The sequence below is a fragment of the Moschus berezovskii genome, chromosome 18 (genome assembly GCF_049115385.1).
Source record: "Moschus berezovskii isolate FMDL1 chromosome 18, NW_MosBer_1.0, whole genome shotgun sequence".
NCBI lineage: Eukaryota > Metazoa > Chordata > Mammalia > Artiodactyla > Moschidae > Moschus > Moschus berezovskii.
Genome location: NC_142477.1, coordinates 73,460,853 through 73,479,372, shown reverse-complemented (window position 1 = coordinate 73,479,372; position 18,520 = coordinate 73,460,853). Strand labels below are relative to the sequence as shown.

Here is an 18,520-nt window from a genome sequence, read left to right as displayed (position 1 = left end):
CCACGATCAAGTGGAATATAAGAATCCAGTGTTCTGGGGAGGAAGGAACAAGATGGCGGAGGGATAAGACGGCGAGACCACTTTCTTCCCCACAAATTCATCAAAAGAACATTTGAATGCAGAGTAAAGTCCACAAAACAACTTCTGAATACTGGCAGAGGATATCAGGCTCCCAGAAAAGCAGCCATTGTCTTCTAAAGGAAAGAGAAGAAATCAAGCTCCACCCACAAGAACACTGACACATGCCTCCCTAACCAGGGAACCCGGACAAGTCACCCGTCCAACCCCACACACAGTGAAGAAACTACATAATAAAGAGAACTCCACAAACTGCAAGAAGAGGGAAAGGCCACCCCAAGCAAAGCAATATAAGCAAGATGAAGAGGCAGAGAAATACCCAGCAAGTAAAGGAACAAGATAATTGCCCACCAACACAAACAAAAGAAGAAGATATAGGGAATCTACCTGATAAAGAATTTCAAATTTTGATGGTGAAAATGATTCAAAATCTTGAAAGCAAAATGGAGTTACAGATAAATAACCTGGAGAAAAGGATTGAGAAGATGGAAGAAAGATTTAATAAGGACTTAGAAGAAATAAAAAAGAGTCAATATACAATGAATAATGCAATAGATGAGATCAGAAACACTCTGGAGGGAACAAACAATAGAATAACAGAGGCAGAAGACAGGATTAGCGAACTAGAAGATAAAATTGTAGAAATAAATGAAACAGAGAGGAAAAAAGAAAAACGAGTTAAAAGAAATGAGGACAATATTAGAGACCTCTGGGACAATGTTAAACGCTCCAACATTCGAATCATAGGAGTCCCAGAAGAAGAAGACAAAAAGAAAGACCATGAGAGAATACTTGAGGAGATAATAGTTGAAAACTTCCCTAAAATAGGGAAAGAAATAATCACCCAAGTCCAAGAAACCCAGAGAGTCCCCAACAGGATAAACCCAAGGCGAAATACTCCAAGACACATACTAATCAAATTAACAAAGATCAAACACAAAGAACAAATATTAAAAGCAGCAAGGGAAAAGCAGCAAATAACACACAAGGGGATTCCAATAAGGATAACAGCTGACCTTTCAACAGAAACACTTCAGGCCAGAAGGGAGTGGCAAGACATACTTAAAGTGATGAAAGAAAATACCCTACAGCCCAGATTATTATACCCAGCAAGGATCTCATTCAAATATGAAGGAGAAATCAAAAGCTTTACAGACAAGCAAAAGCTGAGGGAATTCGGCATCACCAAACCAGCTCTCCAACAAATGCTAAAGGATCTTCTCTAGACAGGAAACACAGAAAGAGTGTATAAACTTGAACCCAAAGTAATAAAGAAAATGGCTACGGGATCGTACTTATCAATAATTACCTTAAACGTAAATGGGTTGAAATTTTCAAAAAGGCTACGAAACAATTCTCATAGCCATCAATAGTTCAGTGTTGAGTTCATGAATAGTTTTTAAAGTTTGGGACAAACTGTAGTATTTGCTATTTGAAGTACTATTTGTAATTGGCATATTACGATGTAACATTGGTCTTCATTTCCAACTTAAAACGCCTAAAAATGCCTAACAGGTTTTTAGATTTGTGAATTTTAGTTGAAATGTATTTTACGATGTTACTAAACCTGCAGAAATATTGAAATATTTCAGAGAACTTATTCACTGTACATTTAATTTATTTTATTTATAAAAGTTATCAATTGTAGAAAGTTTTACTTGTTGGGTCAAATGCTTGTTGCTTCAAATGCTTGTTGCATTTGAAGTGCTAGTTACAAGAAAATCAAATACCTTCAATGTATAAATGCTATTAAGTTTTTAAAGGACTCTGGAGTATAAGTAAGTTTGTTTAAAGAAATTTAGTCTATTCAACCTGAATCAGCTCTGTCAAACATTAATTAAAAGCCTCATTTTAAAAAAATAAATAAATAAATAAATAATGGTGGTGGGAGGGAGGGTTGGGAAGCTGGCTGGAGGTGGAGGTGGTGAAGTTTATAAATCTAATTAAAAATGAAGTTGCATTTCCATTTTCCAAATCCACCCATCCACCAGCGTACTGTGTCACTGGACATTATGTACGATTTTACCTTGCGACAGAAACCATTACATTTAAAAATTCATTACAGCAAGGTGAGTTAGACACATGATGGATGCAGCTTTAATTCTGCCATATATTATTACAGTTAAAATGTAAATGATGAAAAATATTTTGTGCTTATCAGCATTTATGTGGAAATGTGTTTTACAGTGATATATGATGTTATATTTCTATTATTGTGATAAAAAAAAAAGCAATACAAAAAGACGAAGTGTTTATTAAAACATGAAAAAAAAAAAGAAATAAATGGTTTTGCAGCACTGAAGAGATTATAGAAAGTAAATAAGCTAGATCAGACCTGTTTTATGTAGTAATTTTATAGTTTATTTTAATTATTTCAGTTGTAAAATATTGTTATACTGTTAATTAGTTCTGATTGTTCATATTAAACTATTGTAATGCAAAAAAATAAATAAATAAATAAAATTTAAAAAAAAATAAAAAAAAAGAAATGCTATCGGGGTACTCCTGGGACAATTGGCAACACCTGAATATAAACTCTATATCAGATAATCGTGTGTATCAAATGAATGTTGTGATTATGTGGGGGTAAGGAAGTGTGTAGGGGTGAAAAGTCATGATGGCCACAACATACTTTGAAAGGGTTAAGCAGAAGAAGGAGGGGTAGCAGGAAGAAGGTGTATAGATTCATAGAGCAAAAGCACATGACTTAGTCGATTTAGAGCAGGATTTCTCAACCTTGTCCTTATTTTGTAGACGGGGAGTCTCTCATCTTAACCGTTTTTTTAAATATCTGTTTACTTTTGGCTGTGCTGGGTCTTGTTGCTGTGTGCTAGCTTCTCACTGTGGCGGCTTTTCTTTTGGAGCGTGGGCTCTAGGGTCTGCAGGCATCAGTAGCTGTGGCATGTGGGATCATTGGCAGGTGGATTCTTAACAGCCGGACCACCAGGGAAGCCCTTAACCTTGTCCTTATCGACACTGTCAACCAGAAAATTCTTTCTTTTTTTTTAAGAGTTGCACATGGCAATTTCATCACTTGGTTGTAAAAGTTGGGCTGGACATTAGCGATGTAATCTCTAGGTTGAATAGAGGTCAACCACCCAAATGCCATGAGATTTAGTACTTTGTCATAGAGGGAACCCCCTCTGTCTCTCTGGTATGAGTGTGAGAGAGTGAGTGAGTGTGTGTGTGTGTGTGTGTGTTTGTGTGTGTATGAAACGGAAACATTCGCTCAGTCGTCTCTGACTCCTTGCGACCCCATGGACTGCAGCCCACCAGGCTCCTCAGTCCATGGGATTTTCCAGGTAAGAATACTGGAGTGGATAGCCATTCCCTTCTCCAAGGGATCTTCCAGGCCCAGGGAAAAAAACTGGGTTTCCCACATTGCAAGCAGATTCTTTAGCATGTATGCGGGCACTAGGGAAGCTGACAACCATCTTACCCTCCGTCACCTCACACACTTAAAATTTTTTTCCTTGTTGGGAGGGGCAGTCATGACATACTACGTATGGAGTAGCATCATAGCAATGTTGAGCAGCCTCTTTGGCCTCTATCCACGGGGTGCCAGTAACAAGCAAAAATATCTCCAGACAGTGCTTTTAGACCTGTCCCCTGGAAGGCAAAATCACCTCGACTGAGAACCGCTGCTCCAGGTGAAGGACCGAGGGGCGTTTACTGAGCCATTCTTACAACTTTGCGGATCTGAAAATTTCCCAAATAAAAATTTTTAAAACAACAGACCACACAGCAAAGTGTTGGCTGAAATAAAAATGAACAACGTGAGAACTATGAGTTCCAGTTTTATCTGGGGACTCACTGAGGACCATTGTCCAGAAAACCGACTGTCAGATAGTTCTGAGGAACTGCTCCACGGTGGGGGAGGCAGGGGCAGATGAGCAAGGATTTTGGAGAAGGGGTACATGTAGTCATGCAAATCTCTCAGCAGGGTTGCTGCTAGTCTCAAGGAATAGATATCTCAGTTAATAGTTTTAGTACATGCCTAAGTATGGAGCAGAGAAGGCAATGGCAAGCCTCTCCAGTGCTCTTGCCTAGAAAATCCCATGGATGGAGGAGCCTGGTGGGCTGCAGTCCGTGGGGTCGCTAAGGGTCGGACACGACTGAGCGACTTTACGTTCACTTTTCACTTTCACACATTGGAGAAGGAAATGGCAACCCACTCCAGTGCTCTTGCCTGGAGAACCCCAGGGACGGGGGAGCCTGGTGGGCTGCCGTCTGTGGGGTCGCACAGAGTCGGACGCGACTGAAGTGACTTAGCAGCAGCAGCAGTGTGGAGAGATGCAAGAAACTGGGTTCATAACGTTTTCTCCTGAAAATACCTAACCATGTAAAGGCCTGTTCTGCCAGCTTCTCCAGAGCACAGAGAGTTCCTGATCTCCGCCCAGAGCCCCTTTCAGGGTGTGGTGAAAGTGGAGAACGAACGACTACGTAGAGCCGGATACAACAGTCTCTGGTAAAAGAAAGTGGCTATGGGGGCTGGGGGCGGTGTAGTGTGTGTGTGCGCTTAATCCCTCAGTCACGTCCAACTCTTTGAGACCCCATGGACTGTAGCCCGCCTGGCTCCTCTGTCCATGGGATTCTCCAGGCAAGGACACTGGAGTGGGTGACCATGCCCTCCTCCAGGGGATCTTCCTGACCCAGGGATGGAACCCACATTCCTGGGTCTCCTGCAATGGCAGGCAGATTCTTTACCAGGTGAGCCACGGAGGGTCGGAGGGGTATAGAGGGAGGGGCATTCACTCCTCTGGCCGAGCTGTTAGAGCTCCATGGTCCCTGTTGCCTGTGAGCTCCTTGTATCTTTTTTTATCTTCATTGCCCCACAGAGGACCTAGCCACAGCGATTATGTGTCAACCTGGGCAAATTCACAACACCATCTTCTGCATCTGGGAATCTATTAATTGGCCATCAGATGGTGCGTGCGTGCCATCAGCTAAGGAGGCCAAAGCCAAGAGTCAGCTGAGGTGAAGCAGAGCATGGAAGCCCAGACCCGAAGCACAGAGGGTGGGCGGCAGGCGAGATGCTCACAGAGAAGCAGGAAGGTGTCTGAGCCAAGGCTGGGCAGGGAGCAGCACGTGGCCTGGAGTTCCCAGAGGGCCCAGCGTGGAGTGTCGGGACTCTGATGGAGCCAGGCAAGGGGGGATCTGGAGCAGGCAGCAGGGAAAGGAAGCTAATGCAGCCAGTATATTGAACGGGGCAAGAAGAGCCATGCCCAAGATGGAGGACCTCGGGCCACCAGCTGCAACCCTCTAAAGACAGCAAGCTCCCTGGCTACAGCCCTTCACTCCTGCAACTCCCATTGCCTCCTCAAACTTGACTAATGGAACATTCCAGAAGGAAAGGCTTGGACAAGAAGGAAGAGGAAGGGATGGTGAGGTGTGGCACCACAGCCGCTGCACGGAACTGGTGTCTCACGTGGTCCGTGTCTGAGAACACGGACTTGAGTCCAGCCTTTCCAGACCATTTGTGGCAGTCCCGGAGCCCTGAAGACGGCATTATCAAATTCCGAGGCCTCTGACAGCCCTGCCCGAACCAGCTCTCAGCACTTCTCTACCCAGCACTCCCTACCCCCACTCTGCTCCCTCACATCACTGCAGCCACATTGGCCTCCCTGTTGCTCCTCAAACCAATTAAAACAGCCCCCCAGCCCCAGGACCCTTGCACTAGCTGACCTCTCTGTCTGGGATGTTTTACCTCATATCCTGTCAGTCTCCCTCCCCCGCTTGCTTCAGCTCCAACTGCACCCTCTGAGGGAAGCCCTTCCTGAGCCCCAACCCCAGTCCTAAACTGTGAAAGTGAAAAAAAGCGAACATGAAAGTGTTAGTCACTCTTTGGGAGTCCAGACTGTAGCCCGCCAGGCTCCTCTGTCCATGGGATTCTCCAGGCAAGAATACTGGAGTGGGCTGCCATTCCCATCTCTAGGGGATCTTCCCCACCCAGGGATTGAACCCGGGTCTCCTGCATTGCAGGCAGATTGTTTACCATCTGAGCCACCAGGAAAGCCCCTAACCTGTTCTCCCCAGACCCTATGTCCTTCATAGCAGGATCGTTGCATTTCTGAAACGGTACTTTGACTGGCTTGCTTGTTCACTGTCTCCCTTGCTGGACAGTAAACTTCGTGAAGGTGGGGACTTCGTCCTGTTCACAGCTATCCACTCTCTAGAACAAGGCCTGACACATAGTAAGTACTCAACAAATACTCGAAAGAATGAAATACTTTAATTCATCACCCTTCTGTTCTGTGTTAAGGTTGTTCCCACCTCCAAAAGGAAAAGTTCTGACTCTACTTCTCTTCCTTTCCAATCTTTACTTTACCAAACTCTTTTTCCTGATTCTAGAGTGGGAAAGATGATCTTAGAAAATTTATTTTTGAAGAGCAGGGGAGATCATAGTAAGCCTGATATTGACTTCCCTTAGGGAAGTTTTGTGGTTTTTTTCTCTTGGCTATGCTTCATGGTTTGTGAAATCTTAGTTCCCTGACCCTGGTGGATCAGACAGTAAAGAATCTACCTACAATTTGGGAGACTCAGGTCCGATCCCTGGGTCAGGAAGACCCTCTGGAGGAGGAAATGGACCTACTCCAGTACTCTTGCCTGGAAAATCCCATGGAGAGAGAGGCATGGCGGGCTACAGTCCATGGGGTCGCAGAGAGTCGGACACCACTGAGCGACTTCACTTTCACTTCCGCTTTCCAGTTCCCTGCTATTGTTCAGTCACCCAGTCGAGTCCGACTCTTTGTGACCCCATGGACTGCAGCACACCAGGCCTCCCTGTCCCGCTCCATCTCCCGGAGTCTGCCCAAGTTCATGTTCATTGCATCTGTGATGTCGTCCAGCCATCTCATCCTCCAACGCCCTCTTCTCCTTCTGCCCTCAATCTTTCCCAGCATCAGGGACTTTTCCAATGAGTCATCTGTTCACATCAGATGACCAAAATACTGGAGTTTCAGCTTCAGCATCAGTTCTTCCAGTGAATAGTCAGGGTTGATCTCCCTTAAGATTGACTGCTTTGATCTCTTTGCTATCCAAGGGACTCTCAGGAGTCTTCTCCAGCACCACAGTTGGAAGGCATCAACTCTTTGGCGTTGTACCTTCTTTGTGGTCCAGCTCTCACAACCGTACATGGCCACTGGGAAGACCACAGCCTTGACAGTACAGACCTTTGCTCAAAGAGTAATGTCTCCTTTTCAACACACTGTCTAGGTTTGTCATCGCTTTCCTGCCAAGAAACAATTGTTTTCTGATTTCATGACTGCAGTCACTGTCCGCAGTGATTTTGGAGCCCAAGAAGAGGAAATCTGTCACTACTTCCACCTTTTCCTCTTCTATTTGCCATGGAGTAATGGGGCCGGATGCCATAATCTTAGTTTTTCTAATACTTAGCCTTAAGCCAGCTCTTTCACTCTACTCCTTTACCCTCATCAAGAGATTCTATAGTTGCTCTTCGCTTTCTGCCATTAGAGTAGTATCATCCGTATATCTGAGGTTGTTGATGTGTCTCCTGCCCATCTTGATTCCAGCTCGTAACTCATCCAGCCCAGCATTTCTCCTGATGCGCTCAGCGTGTATGATAAACAAACAGGGTGACAGCAGACAGCCCCGTCATACTCCTTTCTCAATCTTGAACCGGTCGGTTGTTCCATACACGGTTCTAAGTCTTCCTTCTTGGCCCACGTACAGATTTCTCAGCAGACAGGTAAGATGGTCAGGTATCCCCATCTCTTTAAGAGCTTTCCAGTTTGTCGTGATCCACACAGTCAAAGGCTTTAGTGTAGTCGATGAATCAGCAACACATGTTTTTCTGGAATCCCCTTACCTTCTCAAATCCAGGTGCTCAGCAGTGAAAATGGCAATTGCTAAGCACTGGAGCACCAGGGATTCCCAGAATAGTTTCGCTCTTAAAGGTGGGTTTCCAGGACTTCCCTGGTGGCCCAGCAGTTGAGACTCTGTGATCCCAATGCAGGAGGCTCAGGTTTGCCCTCTGGTCAGGGAACTACACTCCACACACCACAGCTAAAGATCCCATGTGCTGCAACAAGCACCCGGTATAGCCAAATCAATAAATAAATTTTAAAGTAAAGCAAAAATTTTTTTAAAGTGGGTTTAAACGCTGATTGTGACCAGCCCTGGAAAACCTAGCATCATGCTCAATAGCATGGGACTGGGAGCAGACCCTGAGCCAGGCTCCCGCTGTGCCCTCTGCCAGCCACACTCTTCCCCTCACTCTTTGCATGAAGACCCCCAGCTAAGCCTTCAGATATTGGCTCAAATGTCATCCTCTGTGAGAGGTCTTCCCCCAACCCTCCGCCATGCAACGGTCTCATGCCATGAAGGCATGTTTGGTTCACAGAACTTCTCATATTTGTAATTGTTTGCTCCTTGGTGGGTTTCCTGCCTCCCACCCTGGACTGTCAGCCCCAGGAGGGCAGGGACCCTGCCTGGGCTGTGTCCCACTGTACACCCAGCACCTGGCTCACAGTGGGTGCTCGCTGAGCACGTCCTGGAGGGTTAATGAAGAGACCCTCCCCGGAAGCCTCCAGACCGCAGAGCCCACCTCACTGCCCCTCACTGAGGATCCACCTGAGCCCCTCTTACCCATCAGGGGGCCACATAAGCTGCCCCTTTCTTTCCCCCGACAGTCCCGGGAAATCTGCTGGGACACTGCCAGAGATGGGCAACTCCCTTCCCCAACCCTGGGCATGGCACGGGATGGGGGGGCGTCCCTGGGGGTCCCTCCTGCTCACTAGAAGGGCTCCTCTCAGCCATGGCAGGGCTGGAACAGAAACTGTCGCTTTAGAACAGGTCCTCAGTCCCCTGCTGCTGAAGCAAAGATTCCAGTTACCCTCCCTGTTAAGACCTCAAAAGACACAGGCCCTGGTTCTGGGATCATCAACCCTTTTCCCCAATCCCCGCCCCCACCCTCACACCCACGCAGAGCCATCCTGAAGCCCCCACTGCCCCCACAGTGAGCACAGCCCCTCACCTGGAATTCCAGGTGCTTCCTGATCCTCCACCCCAGCCCTGCTTACCTGGCTGCTCAGCATCCCAGAGTACAGGGCCCTTTCTCAGCCCCAGGGGTCTGCCTGGGCTGAGTCTCATTCAGGACATCCTCCTGGCAGGGGCAGAACTGGCCTCTCCCATCGCTGTGCTCGGTACCTCTCTGTACACCCCAACCAACGGCAGTAACAAGTCTATGCTGAGCTTCTCAAGAGCTCTGCGTGTTCTGAGTGCTTTGCACTAACTCATTGAATCCTCACAACAAGCTCACAATAGGCACTAGTCACTCATTCATTCATTCAGAGAATTTGTTGTTGTCCAATCGCTCAGTTGTGTCCGACTCTTTGCAACCCCATGAACTGCAGCACACCAGGCCTCCCTGTCCATCACCAACTACTGGAGTTTACTCAAACTCATGTCCATTGAATCAGTGATGCCATCCAACTATCTCATCCTCTGTCATCCCCTTCAATCTTTCCCAGCATCAGGGTCTTTTCCAATGAGTCAGCTCTTTGCATCAGGTGAAATAGTTATGTATTTATTGTGGACCATGCTGTTCTAGGTGCTGGGAACACAGCAAAGAACAGATCTCACAAAATTCCCTGCCCTCTGCAGGGTACATTCTGGGCAACTAAAATAAAATATAGGATTATGGGACCTCCCTGATGGTCCAGTGACTAAAGCTCCATGCTCCCAATGCAGGGGGCCCAGATTCAATCCTTGGTCAAGGAACTAGATCCCACATGCCAAAACTGAGAGTTTGCATGCTGCAACTAAAGATCCTGGGTGCTGCAATGAAGGTCAGAGGTCTCAGGCTGCAACTCAGACTTGGTGCAGCCAAATAAATAAATATTTTTATATATAACATAATGTACAAGTTTATATATAATATATGATTAAATATATGAATATTTAATTAAATAATGAAGGAGGGCACAAGAACCCACTCCAGTATTCTTGCCTGGAGATCCCCGTGGACAGAGGAGCCCGGCAGGCTGCAGCCCGTGGGGTCTCACGGAATCAGACACAACTGAAGCAACTGAGCACACACGCGCATATTAAAGTAAAATTCAGGATTATGAAGGGTGATTAGAGCCACATGGGAAAATAAAGCAAGCAGGGGGAAAGAGAAGGCTTGGGTGGATGGGGGTTGTCCTTTACATGTTGGAGTCAGATATGATGACATTTAAGCAGAGACCAGGGGAACGTCAGAAAGCGAGGCAGGCTTGAATCTGGGAAAGAACATTCTAGCCGGAGAGAACGGCCGGGGGAATGCACCAGGGCAAGTCTTTCCTTGGTGTCCGAAGCCTGAGCGAAAGGAGGGTGACAGGAGACGAGGCTTCGCGGTGAGGGGAGGCCATGTGGCAGGGCCCGTGGGCCACCGAGGCCATGAGTTTTCCCACTGATTGAGGTGGGGAGGCACGCCAAGGGCACGGAAAATAAGCTGATGGAGGCCATGTGGAAGCAGAAGGAGCAGGGAAGTGACGGGCAGGGCTGCAGAGTCGGGGTGGGGAGGAAGACGTAATTGGATTCCAAATAAATCTGAAGGTAGAGCCGACTGGACTCCCTGACTGTCAGATGTGGGGATGAGGGGAAGAGAAGAGTCAAGTCTGCCTCTGAAGTTTTGATCGGAGCCCCTGGAAGGATGGAAGTGCCAACTCCTTTAAAAATGAGGAAAGGAAGGTGCAGTGAGGCAGGTAATCTTCCTGAGCTCCCGGCCTGGGCTGGAATTTGAATCCTGGGCTCTGGCTTTGGAGACTTTGCGCTCCCTAACCCTCTGTGGTGTTCAGCAAACACTGAACTTTATGATGAAAGAGTTTTTGAAAGAAACAGCTCAATAGTCAGTGCCTGGGTTGGAAATGTGAATGCTTCTAGGATTGGCCCTGGAGATGGGAATGGCAACCCACTCCAGCATTCTTGCCTGGAGAATTCCTTGGACAGAGGAGCCCATAGTCTACAGGGTTATAAAGAGTCAGACACAACTGAGTGACTAACACTTCCTAGCATTGGAGCACCCAGATTTGGGCTTCCCAAATTGCTGAATTTCCCAGAAGGCTCGTCGCCCAGGCCTAGCTGCCCTTGTAGTTTCACTGGGATGGCATTGGCCATGCCAGCCTGTGTGAGCCATCCTGCTTCCTGCAGTGCCCTAGGCCCAGGGGCAGGACCTTGGGGTGCCGGGCACACAGGTGGTTTCCTCACCCCCATCCCACTCAGGGTGCCATCACCGTGGAGACACCCCACCAGGTCTTTGCAAGATTTGGGTGACACGGGCTGGAAGGGCTCCTCTGCATTGTGGAGCCCAGGCCCAGCTGCACTGGGCCGTGGGCCAGGATTCTGGGGCTCAGCCCGACACCCCAGCTGAGAGCAGACCTGCTTCTCCTGAGCGCCCACCAGGAGTCTAGCACCCCTCTATCTCAGCACGCCCACCTCCACCCTGCAAAGAAGGACTGCCAACACTAATTTGCAGATGGGGAAACCTGGGCTCAGTGAGCCCAGGTGAAACAACCAAGAAACAGCAGATCTAGTCTGAATCCCAAAAGCTGCGTCTTCTCCCAGTCACAGGCCTCTCACTGCGCCCAGCGTGTGAGGCCTGGGGCGAGTGATTTCCTCTCCCTGGCCTCAGTGTTCTGTAGAAATGGGAGAGAAACCATGCCTTCCTCACCAGCTGCCACAAAGCCAGAGTAGCCGTGTGTGGGGAGCCAGGGATCTGCGTTCACCAAGCCGCCTAGGGGATTCTGATGCTCGCTCCTGCGTGGGCACTGCCCTTTCAGAGCATCAACCAGTGTCACTTCTCAGCTCTAAATCCTTCCATGGCTCTCCATCGTCTTCTGGAAAAGCCCCATGGCTTTGGAGTGATCTGAACCGATAGGAGGCTATTTACAGATAGTCTTCACTATTTGCACTTTCTTTGTGTATCCATACATTTTGGTGTAGAAAGATCAGTGTGTTTGTTTCTAGAAGACCCCTCCCACTGGATGTGCTGCGTAGATACAAGATATATTTCCCTTTTTTAAATCTGAAAAGCTCGGATTTCTGAAACCTCTAACCCCAGCAATTTGGGATAAGGGATTGTGAACCCCTGATACCCTAAGGCTCTTATTATTTTTACAGGCACTAAACTAAGCGCTCTGCCCGTATTTGATCCTGACAGTAACCTCAGCAGCCACTTTATTATCAAGTTCATTTGATAGAAGAGGGCTCTGAGGCTCCAAACTGTGCAGCAGCTGGCCAGGTTCATGTATGACGGCCAGCCTCCAAACATCAGACCACTGCTCAGAGCCGCACACACAGTCAGCACGTGCCACCATCCTCTCCTGCCCGCTGCGAGGTCGGTCAGCCTCACTGGGGCAGGGCACAGCAGGTGGAGGCCTGAGTCACGGGCACGGCCCCTCCACAGCCTCTCATCTGACCGGGGAAACAGGTCTGGCACCTCACATCAGACAGGGTCACCAGGGAAGGGCTTCAAACGCTGGTTAGAACCCTTGAACCTTATCCAGAAGGCCATGGGGAGTCTTGGAAAGACAGAGCTTGAGAGTGACACAATCAGGTCGATGCCCTGAGAGCGGTGCCCAAGTGTGCGTGGGCACCAGAGGGCTTCTTAGACAACTGGGCCCTGTCCCCGAGCTCCTGATTCCCTAGGTCTGGGGTGGGGCCTGGGAATTTTCATTTCTAACCAGTTCCCAGGTGCTGCTGAGGCTACAGGGTCTGGTGCTGAGAGCTGCTGCTTTAGCACAGCACAGCAGCATGGAGTGCCTGAGTATTTGCTGGAAGAAAGGCTGCCACGCCAGTCGCTTGATCCTCCCAGCTCACAGATGACGAAGCCCTGAGACTCAGTGGGCAGAGATGGCCTGCACGATCCACATAGCCTTTCCGTGCTGGGGCAGGAACTCCACCCTGGGGGCTTAGGGCTTCCGAGTGACCTCCCCTACTCCTTGGCTCTGAGACAGGGCCAAAGATGGGGCTCTTGGAGGGCAGGACAGGGTGCTCTGTCCTCGGTGAGTGTCACAGTCTCCAAGTCCATGAGTCAAGCCAACAGGTGTGGGCGTCACTGCATCCCTGGGCTCCAGACCCTTTCACCCACTCCATCTGTGGACCCCCAGCTGCAATGAGGCTGCCCCAGCTCCTTGCCACGGCAGCAAGGCCATGAGCAGATACAACCAGGCTGGGCTACAGCTGCTGCAGAGGGTATCTCCAGATGAGACCCCCTTCCCTGGAGAAACCCCTGACCCTGCCCTGAAGCCCTCAGATGGCTGCTTCAGGAACATCCCGGCATTTCCCTCATGTCCCTGTTCTCTGGCAGGCTCCTGCCATCAGCACCTCTTGGAGGGACTCCACCCTGCACCCTCAGGAAGGGATGGCACAGGGGACTACTGGCTGTCCTCTCTCAGCTCCCAACAAGGCTCACAGTCCCGGGCCCCTTCCTGGCTGAGTGACCCTGAGCCCTATTTGCAGACTGCCCACCTCAGAGGCCGTAGGTGGGTGAGATGCCGTATTATCAGGAAAACCACTATTTGCTGAGCATTGTGTGCCAGTCCTGTTGTCAGGCATCGGCTAGGCACCCTCTCATCAGCAGGATGGATGATCTGCTGGTGCTTATCTCCCTAGACAGGCCTGGGGGCACCTCACCACCGCCTACCATGGCCACGCTCACACAGCCCTATGTACCTTATTTTTTAGGAGGGAAAATGAAGCAAATAAGGCAGATGGTTAAGGGTTAAATAGGAGTGAGGGGATGCTTGACTTCAATATGGTTTCCTGAACTTTGCCATATGCTTGAGCTATTTTCTGATACAATCACAGTAGCCTGGAAGGCAGGAGGAGGTCTGAGAAACTGGGTCAGGAGCTGGCCAAGCTCCTCATCGTCCAGCTGTGATGGTGAAGACAGGAGGCTGTGACTCACTGAGAAATGCTGGGATGTTCTGGATGTTTCTGAAACTGTGAAGTCCCCTTTCCACTTGCCAGCTTCTGGCAAGGGTGTGCACAGGGTGAGCCCTTCAAAGAGCAGGGTGAACCAGGGTGCCCGAGGGGTCACCCATCGCATTCCGTCCTCAGACCCTAGAGTACACGGGGAATGCCGGGATTTGAAGCCTTTCCTGGAGCCCTTGTGATCCCAGCTCCAGCCCAGCTCCACACCCACCACCACCTCCCATTGCCATGGAGTGAGGCTTTGGGCCCCTGGCCCACAGAGGCAGCAAGTTCCCCAGCCCTGGGCCTGGGGGAAAGCACCTCAGCTGAAGAAGTGGGCTAACTCCAGCTTGTTGTGCTGTTGCTAAGATCTGTGCTGATCAGTCTGGACCTCGTGGGGTTTTTTCCTCTGGTTTCATGTTCTGACGGGAACTGTGCAAATCTGGAGCGAGTTCATAGCCGCCACAGCATTCCAGAGGGTGTGACGCCGCCTCGAGTTCCTCCTTGGCCCCAGACCCCGCATCCACACCCTCCCCAGCTGCTGAGCGGAGGGACCGTCAGGAGAGCAGCTCAAACCAAGACTGGAATATGATTTATACGGTTCGATCCTCACTGTCCTTTCCAGATGCTAACTTGCCTTCCAGTGAAAAGGAGGATATTTTAGGGTCAGTACTGAATTCTGCTTCTTGGTTCCCTTTTCAGGTATTTCAAACTCCATAGATTCTGTCCTAAAGTCTTCCCCCAGCCTCATATTCCACAGTGCCTTGCGAGCCAGACTGGCCGTCCCCCAAATATCCTTGTACCTGGGGTTCACCTCTCCCCTCTTTCCTGTGTCCTCCCAGCTGGATGGGATCAGATCAGACAAGCTCTCAGTTCCTTCCTTCCTCCTGCCTGCATCCCTTCTCCCTGCCCTCTTTCCTTCAGGAAACATTCTTGTTCTCCCCGGGCTTTATGTGTTCAAGAGACAGTTGTAAAATTGATTTATACATTTTATAAATAAAATTACCCTGTAATATAGCTTCAGGCAGAGATGATGAGCACTTTGAAGAAAAATGCAGCAGGAAAGAGATGAAGAGGAGATTCGGGTGTACGTTTGGGAGAAAGTTGGGGGCACCGAAGCCGGGGGTCGGGGGAGGCCCCAAGGAAGTGGTATTTAGGTGGAGACCTGGAGGGGAACACAGGAGACTGGGAGAAAGGCACACCTCAGGGGAGGGAAGGGCAGCCCACAGGCTGCGAGGGAGACAGCAAGGAGGCCGTGTGGTTCCGTGGCCAGAGGCACGGGACAGAGGCAGAGAGCTGCGCCTTGGGGTCTGGGGGTTGCTGGGCTGCTGGAGGATCTGGGGTTTTCTTCCACGTGCCGAGAAGCTCCTGGGAGCAGGACGCAGAGACATGGCAGCACCAGGGCCGGGCTTTAAAAGGCTCTCTGGCTGCCCAGGGGTCAACGGTGGAGCAGATGTCAGGCAGAAGGAGGCTCCCGCTGCATCCGGGCGGGACACGGGTCAGGCCTGAGGGGCTAGCGCTGGTGGCCCTCAGGAGAGGTGGTTGGTTTTCTCAGGGGCAACACTGCCTGCAACTGCCCTGGCCAGGCCAGGTAGCGGCCACTTGCATGAGCTATCTTAATGACAGGTCTTGGGAAGGAACACAGAGCTAACCAGGTACCACCAACCAGAGGGAATCAGCGACGTCAGAAGGAGACACCAGTTCATGTGTCCCACCAACCTCCGAGAACCCAGCTCGCTGGGACCCATCCTGGCTTAAAGATGCGCATGCCACCGGGAAGGACCCCGAGTCAGAGTGATTGGCCAGAGACAGCTCAGAAACTAAGCCGAGACTGAGAGCCGCGTGGCAGAGCAGGCCTCTGGGGTCCTGTCACCCTTCTCCCCCCCAGGGGGGCCCCTCCCAGCCCAGGCTCTTGCTTTCTCAGCACCTCGGACGACGCACACTCTCAGGCCCTGGAAGGGGGCCTCCCTCCTGCAAGAGTTTCAGAATACCTGTTGGAGGGACAGGGTATGAGAGAGGGGAGGCCGAGTCAAAAACATCTCTGGGGCTGCAGGCAGAGCCACTGCTGGGGGGAGGGGAATGGGATGGGGAAGATGCAAGCGGAGTGTGTTTGTGGGGGCAAAATCTGGAGGTTAGTTTGGAGTCCAGACACTGTGGAGCCTTGGGAGTCATGGAAACAATAAACAGACCTGCTCTGCGTTGGTCCTGAGGATAGCAGAGGAGCCGCTGGTGGGTTTCAGGCAGAATTCCAGAACATTCTAGATGTTACCTCCTCTGGGGAGCTTCCTGGTGCAAGTGGCCTCTCTCTTGTTAAGATACTTCATTTCAGAATCTTGACTCAGTTTCTCCAATATTTTGTTTCACTCTAAAAGCTTTTACTGGGACTTCCCTGGTGGTCCAGTGGCTGAGACTCCACGGTCCTGATACAGGGGGCCCGGGTTCCATCCCTGGTCAGGGAACTAGATCCCACATGTTGTAACCAAGACTCGGTGCAGTCAAACACATAAATAAATATTCTCAAAACTAAAATAAAAGCTTTTACTATGTGTTAGGCACTGTGCTGACTCCAGCGCCAGTGCCATTGAGTGAATTAGGAGGCGCAGACCGTTGACCATGGCACTGTCTTAGAGGAGGAAATAGGCACAGAGAGGGCGGCCACTTGTCCGAGGTCACACAGCTGGGATTCAGACTCAGGCAGCCCGGCTCCAGAGTCTGGGTGTGACACCACTGCCCTCCGTTATCCGGTTCTTCTGTCACCACTGCCCCCCTCCCCGCCCCGCCGCCACACGCGCATGCACACACACACACACACACACACACACACATCACTGCAGCTCTGCACGCAGGGACCTCCAGGAGAACCTGAGTGGAGGGTTATTCTCCAGTCTGGGTTTCTCTGCAGGCTGCTCTCTCTGTGTTTAACTCACTAGATAAATATTTATATGTGAAGGCCGAAGCTGGGGGCTGCTGAGAAGCAGAGCCATGGAGCCTGTATTTCCTGCCCGCACAGGATGCAGGGAGGAGGGGAGTGAGGGGGCCAGGCCGGGAAACTCGCCCTGCGGAGGGCTCAGCACCTGCAGAGGAGAGAGCCCGGACACAGCCCCGCATGGCCCGGGTTAGGGGCAGGGGCGCACAGGCGTCGACAGTGCCTGTGTTAGGGTGACCTCAGACCGCTCCCCCTACCTCTCCCAGCCTCAGTTGCCACCTCGCTGTAAAGGGGGCAGAGATACCCACCTCCTAGCACCATCACGAGGGTCCTATGAGGCCGTCCACAGCCCCAGGCCGCCAGTGGGTGTTCTTTCTTTTCTAGCTCTGTGAAAACTGGCTGCCAACACTCAACAAAGAGCACCAGAACTTCCGAGCCTGGGTTTAACATTCCATGTCTGTCATGCACCACTCTCTGAGAAGTCCCTTTCTCAGGGAGCTAGGCAGCGGCCACATGTTGGGTGGTGGCTCTTGGCTTTCCAGGGCCCCCTGTCCGACACATGTCCCGCTGGGGCTGGTGCAGAGGACACAGGGCCACACGGATTCCCAGCTGTCTCTTGACACAGCAGATTCTAGGGCCTTATTTAGAACCTTTGCTATTCGGCGGGGGAGGCGGGGGGAGCTGACACACTCCCCCAACTACTCTCCCCTCACCTCTACCCCCACCCCAGGGTAAACAAGGCCTTGGGCTCTGGAGCCAGGCTGACTCCCCAGCTTTGAGCACAGCCTCAGAACTCTAGTCCCAGGCCTTCCAGAAACCCTCACTGCCAATGTTGGCTGGTTATGCCTGCTGCTGCTGCTAAGTCACTTCAGTTGTGTCTGACTCTGTGCAACCCCATAGATGGAAGCCCACCAATCTCCCCTGTCCCTGCCTGGGGCGCCTCAATTTAGTAGCCAGGATAGGGTGACTGGTGATCCAGAGAGGAAGAAAAGCAAGACCTTCTTTGGGAATGGAAGTAAAGATGCTCCATCCTCTGACACATCTGCACCATCTACCAGTATCATTAAATTAAATACCATGAGTCTTAATAAGAATGTATGTAACACTGCATTTTGCCTAGAAGACAGACTAGAAGGAAAGACGGTGAGGGACAGTTTCTGTCTTTGGATGGTAAGAGAGTAGGAGCTATTCTTTTAATCAATTTCTATTGGAGTATAGTGGCTTTACAAATTTGTGCTAGTTTCTGCTATACAGCAAGGTGAATCAGCTATATATATACAAGATCCCCTCCTTTTTGAGCTGCTTTTATTTACGTATTTATTTCTTCTATATTTTCTAAAATTTTTCCATTGAAAATACACCATCATTAAAATCACAAGGAGAAAGCACCTTTTTAAAAAGATCAAATTGTTAAAAAGATGAAACCCAAAGATACAGTAAAAAGCTATAAAATATATTTTGAGAAAAGATGCAAAAATATAACATTTAAAGCAAAGATAATATAAATAATTAACATATAAACCAGATGAGAACAGACTATATTTAAGATATGTGACTAAAATAATATATGATATATGTGGTAGAAATAATATATTCTAAATG

General features: G+C 49.8%; 1 long non-coding RNA gene across 1 annotated transcript in view; it reads right to left on the bottom strand.

Moving 5' to 3' along the window:
• The window catches only part of LOC129553149 (uncharacterized), a 40,909-nt gene extending 23,456 nt beyond the window's left edge, over positions 1–17,453 (bottom strand). The window contains exon 1 of the long non-coding RNA XR_008685399.2: positions 17,227–17,453. This is a non-coding gene — a long non-coding RNA (uncharacterized LOC129553149). The remainder of the gene's footprint in view (positions 1–17,226) is intronic.
• Between the last annotated feature and the right edge of the window lie 1,067 nt (positions 17,454–18,520).